The 9,780-nt window shown below is 36.1% G+C and overlaps 1 protein-coding gene across 3 annotated transcripts in view; it reads right to left on the reverse strand.

The window, feature by feature from the left end:
* The window catches only part of LOC139981022 (adenosine receptor A2b-like), a 59,103-nt gene that overhangs the window by 12,874 nt on the left and 36,449 nt on the right, over positions 1–9,780 (reverse strand). The window contains exon 1 of one of the 3 annotated variants that reach the window (XM_071993128.1): positions 8,593–8,814. The exons of 1 other annotated variant lie outside the window; for it this stretch is intronic. The gene's annotated coding sequence lies outside the window, so the exon portion shown is untranslated. Of the gene's footprint in view, positions 1–8,325; positions 8,488–8,592; positions 8,815–9,780 lie in introns of those variants that run through there. One more of the 3 variants, XM_071993125.1, reaches the window with a different exon arrangement.

Consider the following 9,780-nt stretch of genomic DNA (forward strand, 5'->3'; position numbering starts at 1 on the left):
GGGCTGGGGGATGCCAGCCCCCCAGTGAAAAATATGGAGGGGTGGAAGTATCATTCCGCCCCCCCCCCCGCTTCGCAAGTCAGAAAACCCCTTTTTTCATTTCCAAATGAGAAAAAAAATCTCATTTGGTGCACCAAATTGCATCTAAGGCCAGGTGAAAATGCAAAATAATATACAAAATGGAGTGGTTGGGTTGAAGTGTGCTATATTGCACCAAATTGCATCTGAGGCCACCTGGAAATGCAAAAAAAAATCCAAAGGGGCGGGGAAACCCCCTCCCCTTATTGAGATTGTCAACAATTGACAGACAAAATTCGTCAGTTTCCGAGCATATATAGATAGACGTTCAGCTGGCATATTCCGACCTACCATATCTTATCTGATGGTTTGGATTATCAAGACACTTCGTTGTCCCCCCCCCCCCCCCATGATCCCAAAATAAAATCGGTATCTGCAAGAAATCACAGTTTTGTTTTGGCAGTAAGTTGTGATATATTAGCTCTTAAATACAACTGTTCTTAACGAACATATGTATATTGGTAACTTTTATCATTATACTGACACACAAGATGAATAACACTTAAAAAAACAAAGACGGACAGAATGTAAACCAGAAATCAATTACGAATTAGCATAATTAGCATAATTATTAGCATAATTGTATATTGGTAACTTGTATCATTATACTGGCACAAAAGATGAATAACACTTCCAAACAAAGACGGACAGAAGGTAAACCAGAAATCAATTACGAATTAGCATGGGCGGCGATCATGGGGGACGGGGGGACATGTCCCCCCAATATTTTAAGTGGGGGATATAGTATCTAATATCCCCCCAATATTTGGTGGCATAGTTTTTTTTTTTTTTGAGCATATTTTTTATGATATCGCTAGTAATTTCAAAATAGAAAATGCTTAGATGCAACTTACAAGGCCTGGGAAGTGCCATTTCTAGCGATCTGGCAGTCATTTTCGGCAAAAATTTTCTTTTGCGCTTCGCGCCAACTAATGGTGGCGCTACGCTTAGATAGTTGGCTACAAGCTTCGCCCCTCCCTTGGCAAATCCTTCGCAAGGCGCCTGTCTAACCGTGTCACAATTTGTTACTATATATGACCAAAAGGAGTTTTTACTTTTTTTTCGACATGAATAGCTGGACCGCGGACGGCATCCGTAATGAAATTTATAAACCAAATTTCATTACGGATGCGGTCCGTCTAGCTATTCATTTCGGAAAAAAAGTTTAAACTTTATACGGGGGGGGGGACATGCCCCCCCCCCAATATTCTAGGTGGGGGATAAACGGCAGTATCTAATAGTTACTAATATCCTCCCAATATTTGGTGGCATAATTTTCTTTTTGTGGCTATAAATAGAAAATAACACATGCTGCATGAGGTAAATGACTGATCCACATCGATATGGGTTTGCTGGGTTTCCATTTGGCCTGTTTCCTACAAGATTTCTAAACCCAGGTGCGTAGCCGGGGGGGGGGGGTGGAGAGCGCCCTCCCCTCTTGAGCATATTTTTTTGGGGTATTTTTTTTATGACATCGAAGTTTTATAGTAGCCGTTATAAGAGGTTTTAATATTTGTACACCAATAAATTAACTGTGTCTGAATTTTCGAAAATTCCTTGACCAACATTCTTCACCATACTTCCCTCTACTTGTGCAATTTTGACCGGTCCGTGGGGGGTTGAAAGGTTTTTTCTATATTGGTTATCCATAGATGAAATTTTGTGCAACATTATGGGTATGTTTTGAGGTGAATTTTTTATTCAAATTCTGAACAAATAATGGGCTTAAAACCTTGAAAAGTGGGGCTGACGGGTATTGTGGGGCGTTACGTAGAATTACCTACAAAATCAATGATCCACAGGAGATGGGATGAGGTCGAACATGATGTGTTACTGGTGACGATCTTGAAAAAAAAGTTATAAATGAAAAATAAAATAATGGGGAAAACTTGGTTCTCATACAAAAGTGTACATCTAGTTGGTCATTTTCAAGCCCGAGAAGTGCCATTTCCGGTGATCTGGGGGGCTATCAAAACCAGAAATTTTCTTGTACGCTGAGCGCCAACCAATGGTGGCGCTCCGCTCAGATAGTAATTCGCCTGCACCCAAGCAAATATCCCCCCAATATTTGAAACAAATCGCCGCCCCTGCGAATTAGCATAATTAACATAATTATTAGCATAATTTTATATTGGTAAGATTCTATCACAGCGCACATATCCAGACCTATAAGCCTAACCGACTTCGCATATCAGAAGCGGAACAAAGGAATATTCTGATGTCATTAATATCTTGTATTACTCTTTGTACTTAGTTAAATTGATTTATAACGTGTAGCAGTTTCGCGACAAGAAGTGTTAATGCATACACTGTGTGTAAAGCATATATATATATATAGACCTATACGAGAAAAATGCAGAGAAAATGCTGTATTATTGACTGATTGTTGTGGCGAGGGCGTCAGATATGAAACTCAACCATAACAACATTGATAGAATCGTTTTGATTAGGCCCAATGATTTCACTTCAGAATTGGAATAAACAAATCAATTAACAAGTAGAAAACACACTGATTAAATACCCCGGAAGTGATTTAAGGCAATAAAACCAATGTGATAAACAGAATAATCTGGCAAATTTATGTACCCGGAGCTGGCAGCTCTAAGAAGGTCGACCTTCTTAGATCTACCGTCGAGAATGTATTTTCGTTGTAATTAACAGGTGCAGCTTTAATTATCAAAAACGTTTATATTTCCTATTACTTTGCATTGCTCGGGAAGGAAAAGAATAATATAACAACCACAAATACAAATGCATGATTACTTGCCTCTATCTAAGTTTTGGTATTAACCGCAAACAATACTTGGAAATGACATCTCAATATAGGCCTATGTATTTGAAATGGCAATAACTGGTTCAATCCTGGTTCAAACTGGTTTTGTAATTAGCATATTGCTAATTATTTTTCTTTATTTCTTTTCCTTTCTTTTTGTAAGGGGTCAGACTCGAAAAGCTTTGCTTATTCTGACTCCTCTACCCATCATATGTATATATATATACTGATTTTTTGCATATCATTTATTATATGTAAGTATATTAATTTACTATTACTCATGTTATAAAATATGAATTAATTAATGATTATGATGATGATGGTACAAATAAACTTGAACTTGAACTTGAACTTGAATCCTGAATATATATGCTACAGATAGGTGTGATGAAAACTCCTCAAAATATCCCAGGAAAATCCTGGGCCAAATGTTACAACAGGTGGTGGTCAGGTATATATATAAATATATATATATATATATATATATATATATATATATATATATATATATATATATATATATATATATATATATATATATATATATATATATATCAAACGACATCAAACGAATAGTTACTTAAGGAAACGACAGTATAAATGTGATTATAATTATTTATTTTAAGTTTGATAATCCTTCTAACGAGAGCGTGTTTGTAATACCGGCATTCTAAACCTATTTATTATTCACCAATAGCTGGCTGATAGAGTCACGTACACGTAAGGGATTCGGTGTTAGTACAGATAGTTTCCACGTATGGCTTATCATTATTTCATAAAGATCATATATTAAATCGTGCATAAGACAACAGTCATATAAGCCCTTTTGCATAAAATGATTGATTTTGTTTCTAATCCTAGGTTGTGAGAGTAACACTTACAAGTTATCAAGCGGATGATTAGTAAAATAAAATCATTGAGAAACTCATTAATATTCATGCCATTACCATATTTAATAGAACGAAGAGAACGTACATGTAGTCAATTGTTTGGTTAAATTTTTATGGCATGCTGAAAAATTATAAGGACAAAATAGCACGGATGTATTTTGAAGTCCAGGAAATTCAGATTTAACCATTTGCTATCATTTAAAATGTCTTTTATATGACCTTGGAAGACTTGTATCAGTTTCAGTGTAAGGTGGAAAGTTTGAAATCTTTCTATATGTTCTTTATACGTTAGGGGAACTTACTGATGACTCTCAATACTTTCATTAAGAGGGTTGATGATATGAATAAGCGGAATATATAATAATTGAATATAGAATATGCATACTTAAATTTCAAATATGTTTACCGAATCAATCTGTCGTCGACTTTATTAGCCTAATGTAACGGCTTCAGCACTACACCTATACGAATACCTCCCATGATTGTTCTGATTGTAAACTTTAGCCTAACGTTACAGACGTCACGTAACGTTATAAACAATTTACATTACGCCTTTACATTGATAGCTGAAAACATTTCTTCGTTTGTTCATTATAACGACATTAAAGCACTTCAATGATATGTAAACTACAATATTAACAGTTCATTCAAAATTTGAGTACAAAGTAATGACATTTGCAGTGAGGTAAAAGAAGCCTGCCGCTATGGCAGCCATAATCAGACTATGAATATTTATATATATATATATATTAATATATATATATATATATATATATATATATATATATTTATATATATATATATATATATATATATATATATATATATATATATATATATATATATATATATATATATTTGTTTAATATGTTATTAAAATGACCTGATACTGGTATGTTTACTTTAATTCTTTCATTTCTTAAAACACAATGTCCAAGGTAAAACAAAGGTGGAGTAAATGATTTGACCTCCTAGTAGCATTGAAACGCCACACACTGACCACCACCTGTTGTAACTTTGTGATCCAGGAATTTTCATTGGATATTTTGAAGAGTTTTTCTTCACAACTATCTGTAGTATATATATAGCTTAAAACCCCTCCTTTAGGTTCCCTATACATTATACTGGCAACATGGACCGTACCGCCCATATATAGCAACTTTGTGTATCAGTTTCCATTTATTCTCTATATATCCTCATAAGAGGTATAAGAGACTTATACATAGAATTAATAAATAAATACATGCATAATAAATGATAAATAATCAAAGAAAAAAGGGAACAAAAAGAAGAAGGAAACAAAAAACAAGCAGAAGAACTAATCAAATAAGTTATGCATAGTGCCAAGAAAAAACAGAACTGATAGAACTTACGAACATAGATACCAGCCACTGATGGTAAAACAATTTGAACATAACCATAATTATAACTTTAAAATGTATCCATAATTATTTTACAAAAACTTAATCAGATTGAAAAGGACTTTTTTATTATTATTTTTTTTTTGCTTGAAAAAGATGTTCCGTTTGGATCGATGAGGGTATTCACCTAAAATGAAGCTTAACTAATAAATTGATTTCCCTTGTAAAAATAAAATAGACACTCGAAAACATAATGTCATTAGTATGAATTGTCGTACATTAAATAGGCTTCGCATGAGCCGTTTTGTTCAGTGTGATTAAAACTTCATCTCTTATGGCAGTGTATTGCATTTTCAACATTGTAACTCTCGTTCATAGCCTAAACATACATACATTATTATTATCAGACGACAAGTCCTCGTTCTAAATGGAAGCTTTTGCAGATATTGGTTGAAAAAAAAAACTCATTTTACCGCGAATATGATTCCTACAAATTGTAGTTATACAGGGAGTCGAAAAATATTTTTCTATGTAGAACCAAATTACTTCGTCTGTCGGTTTAATGCATACACCACATCAATCATGGTAAAGATAAGACGCTCTTAATTAACAACACGTGGCAATGGATGCTTGCCTCTCAGTTAATGACAAAAAAGCTGTTAAAAATCTCAGTGCTTATACATTAAGCTTCTCGTGTGGTAGGTAATTCACGATACCTTATTAACACAGTGGCTTAGACACATCAGCTGCATGTAACCCGTTGCAGAAGGCATGCAGCATATGGTATTCTAACCCATTTCCTTATGCCAAGCTAATACGATAGTTTATTATAGCTTTAGTGGATCACGAGGGCTAGGAGGCCAACGCCTTAATTTCTTCGATAAGTGTTCATGCAGAGAATTAAACAAGGTAGGCCTGATATTGTCGCACCCATTCCTTCTCCCGGAATCGCCATTTAACGTCCCCATCCCATCGGACGAGGGAGTACCGCAACATATGTGCACCTTCTTAAATACTGTGGGGTGAGAGGGGGGGCATCCCATTCATAACCACTGTAGTGCAATCCGCAGCCACGGTAAAATATTAAAGCCACCAAAGACTCGGCTCAACAAAAGTGCAAATACAGTAATTTTGAATAGGACAAGAAAATCTAGTTTCTGGCTAGGTTTTGAACCGGGAATCTAGAGGTTATGAGGTGGATACTCATCGCTACATCACGCCCTCACCTCGATGTAGAACAATTTCTAGGCACGTTAAATGTTAGCTGTTGAAACAGACGGGTGGGCGTGTGGAAGGGGCGGGGGGGGGGGGCGGTAGTGGGTTTGCAGGATTGGACTGAAGAATGTGCTCCAATCGAGTTTCAAATCATGGGTGCTCTTCCCCGTCCCTTCCGGCACTACACGACCCACACCGCAGCTGAAAATTATATCGGTTAACGAAAAGTGTCAATAGCAGAGTGTTAAACTGACCACACGTAAACTACATGTGGCGATGGTATGAATCTCGCAGACGTAAACTGAATGTTAAAGGCAGTGTAAACGTAGAGCAAATATACTGTAGCTAACTCAATGTTTATATATAAAGGTTTTATCTCAAATTGCCCTTTATAAGTTGAGTTGTTGATTATGTCATGATATTGTGTAAGGATCTAAGCTAAAAACTGTATATACCTAACCTCCCATACTTCCGATGTTCAGTTATCGTTGACATATTAAATGGGATTGTAATCTACTCATCCTGGAGTAATCAATTCCTGTTTCGTTTTTTGATACTACCTATACCTGCCAAACTTAAACTTTGGAGCTGCTTTGGCCTAGCAAGTACAATGCCATTAGATGTATCACTACAAAATATGTTACGTCCAATTCAAAAGTAATTGTTCTCTGGTTTATATATCATGGAGAAGATGATTGCCTTATTAACACCATAACCATATTTCCAACAGATTCACTCAAGATATATAGTAGTACAATGATGTTTCTAGGTAATCGAACCTGACGAGAGGGAGGAGGGGGAAGGAGGGGGGGGGGGGTAAGTGGGGCTACTGCTAAGTGCCCGGGGTCAATTTGGCGGCCCGAGGAAAATATGGAGGGGTCTGAAAATGGAATATATGAAGAGTGCAAAAAGGGGTCCTGCGGACGTAATTGTCCCTCGGCCCGACTTATAGCTTTAGACGCCTTCGTAACTAAATAGGGTAAAAAACGGGACGTCATAATTCGGTTCCCGATAGGATATATATATACAAATGTAAGTGATTACTACAGGTAACAAATTAGAACTTGTCGGCCATGGGCATCACCAATACCAAGAACGGTACATGTTTAGCCTACTCAGCTTCTATGTTTTCTCAAAATGAAACGACAAAATTCAGCCTGGAATCTTTCTATCATTATAAGACTTCAACCGTTGGGCAGCCAATCTTCACGCGACATTATTTCTTTAGAGAACCGTTTTGTACACAGGTTAATATTTCGAGCAATGTCATCATGCATGTATGATACAGCCCAATGAATGACGTATCTTGTGGACCGGGAAAACCCTATGGTTAGGGTTAACCACTAGGGTTAACCCTAACCCTAACCCGAGAAATACTGCATCACATGTAGTATCATACAATACTGTACTTCTTGAGGCAATGCAACTTGCCACATTATAACTTGTCTTGAGAGATGAAAAAACTTGAGGTCTTGGTGCGTTGGGTGCACACCTTATGCATATGCATGATGCCCGAATCGTTCTCTATATGGGTACTAGTGGAAAGTATCAGTAAAACTCTCTTATACGTTTCTTGATTGATTTAGCTATGTAGCTATAGTATCTAACTAAACTAGGCAAAAACTCAACTCAGACCCTCATTGTCATAAATCTAGAGGCATATCCAGAGGCACCTCAGCTCAGTGGTTAACACCGGTGCCGGTGCCTTTCAATCACAAAGTCCCGAGTTCGAGTCACTCCAAGATCAATGTATGTCGTCTAGTTACAGCGCTGTTGACAATTGACAATTCATAATCATTGGACGTTAAATATGAATCTAAGAGACTGACTTCGGTCAGTTTGCGGCTTTGGTAAGCCAATGATGGCTTCTTTGCGAGTACCTGCTTGCAGGAGGTTCTAATATATACACATAAAAATCACAAAAAATTCTAATTAGTTTATTTTTGTTGTTTAGCCGTGGCTTCCATGATAAATGGAGAGATAAAGGTGGTAAAATTACACTACTAACCTTGTTGATGTACAACATCAACAGCCCGTCTAGTTATATCAGATATACTGTTCGTCTTCAACACCGAGATGCTCGTAACACATTCTTGTCACAGACATAAATGGCGTTACATTCATATATAGAGTTGCTTATACACACACACACTGATACATGCGTCCCTATGTAAACATCGATGCAAAATCCTTCTATTAATGTACCGTAGGCCTATAATAGCAGGATATTCAGGAAGTGTTAATTCCAAGACAAACGACATACATATACACATACCCTTGGCTTTTTTTTTCTTGCATGACAATCAGTTGTTTTAACCCTGTCGTTTTGACTCAAAGGGGATTTCCTTTCGTGAAAGAATTCTGAAAAAGGATGACTTGAAAATAGAAGATTCCGCAGAGCCTGTACAACCGAACAATAAAGGACCCTAGATCTTGGCATGTCTTTATTTAGTCTGCTTTTGCGTTCATTATTATTTCTTTACAAAAAGTGCGAGGCGTCCGTGCATGATGTATACACTCGAATAGCTCGGTGAAAGCTTTTAGAGCATATCCGCTGCAAAAAACATCGGAAATCCAACTCGGTATTCATGCCGAAGACGGAAATCGACCATAAATTTATGTTAGAATATTTTGGTTTTGTTATGTATAAATTTTGTGTCGCTATGAAATCGCGGTACCTCTTGTACGAATGCATACAATAAATTCTAAAAATGAGCAATAATATTGTTATTATTATTACTTCACCGCTATGACTTTTCTTTATCAATATTATTATTGTTAGAATAACATTCTAATCAAAGGTTTAATTATCTTTCTCAAGGTTTGATATAGCTTCTTTCTTTGTTGTCATGACAACCACCTACTGATACGATCAATTTCTCCAGTTATTCTTAACATATAACAACTTTCTTCTTCAATGTATTATGTAATGTTTTTGATGTATCTCACTTACAAACTGCGGTCATACTTCTAACACCGACGTAGACGTACATACAGCTAACAAGAGGATATGTAGTCATGGCAACCACCTACTGACATGATCAATTTTAATATTTCTCCAGTTATTCGCAACATTACAACTTTCTTTCTCTGCATTATGTATTTTTTTGAAATGTCACATCGATAGTAAATGTCAATCATTTTTGTGTTTTCTGTCTGTAACGATGTACGACATACTCAGGACTTATAACATGTTATCGGTGTATGCAAAACTATACAGCTAAAGTTTTCAGCCAGTTTTGTTTAATTATTTGAAGAAAGAAACCTCACAGGTTACGAAATAAATATATACGTTATTTTTTATGTTATCTCTTATTATTCTGTGAAAGGAAAAGCATATGGAAAGCCTACATGCTCGGTATAAATATTCATGAGTGCTTGTGTGTCATATTTAGCTAAACGTTCTATATGCTTAAATAGAGATTATTTTGTAGGTAGCATGTAACAAAAATTTACCTTATGT

The sequence above is a fragment of the Apostichopus japonicus genome, chromosome 15 (genome assembly GCF_037975245.1).
Source record: "Apostichopus japonicus isolate 1M-3 chromosome 15, ASM3797524v1, whole genome shotgun sequence".
Classification (NCBI taxonomy): domain Eukaryota; kingdom Metazoa; phylum Echinodermata; class Holothuroidea; order Aspidochirotida; family Stichopodidae; genus Apostichopus; species Apostichopus japonicus.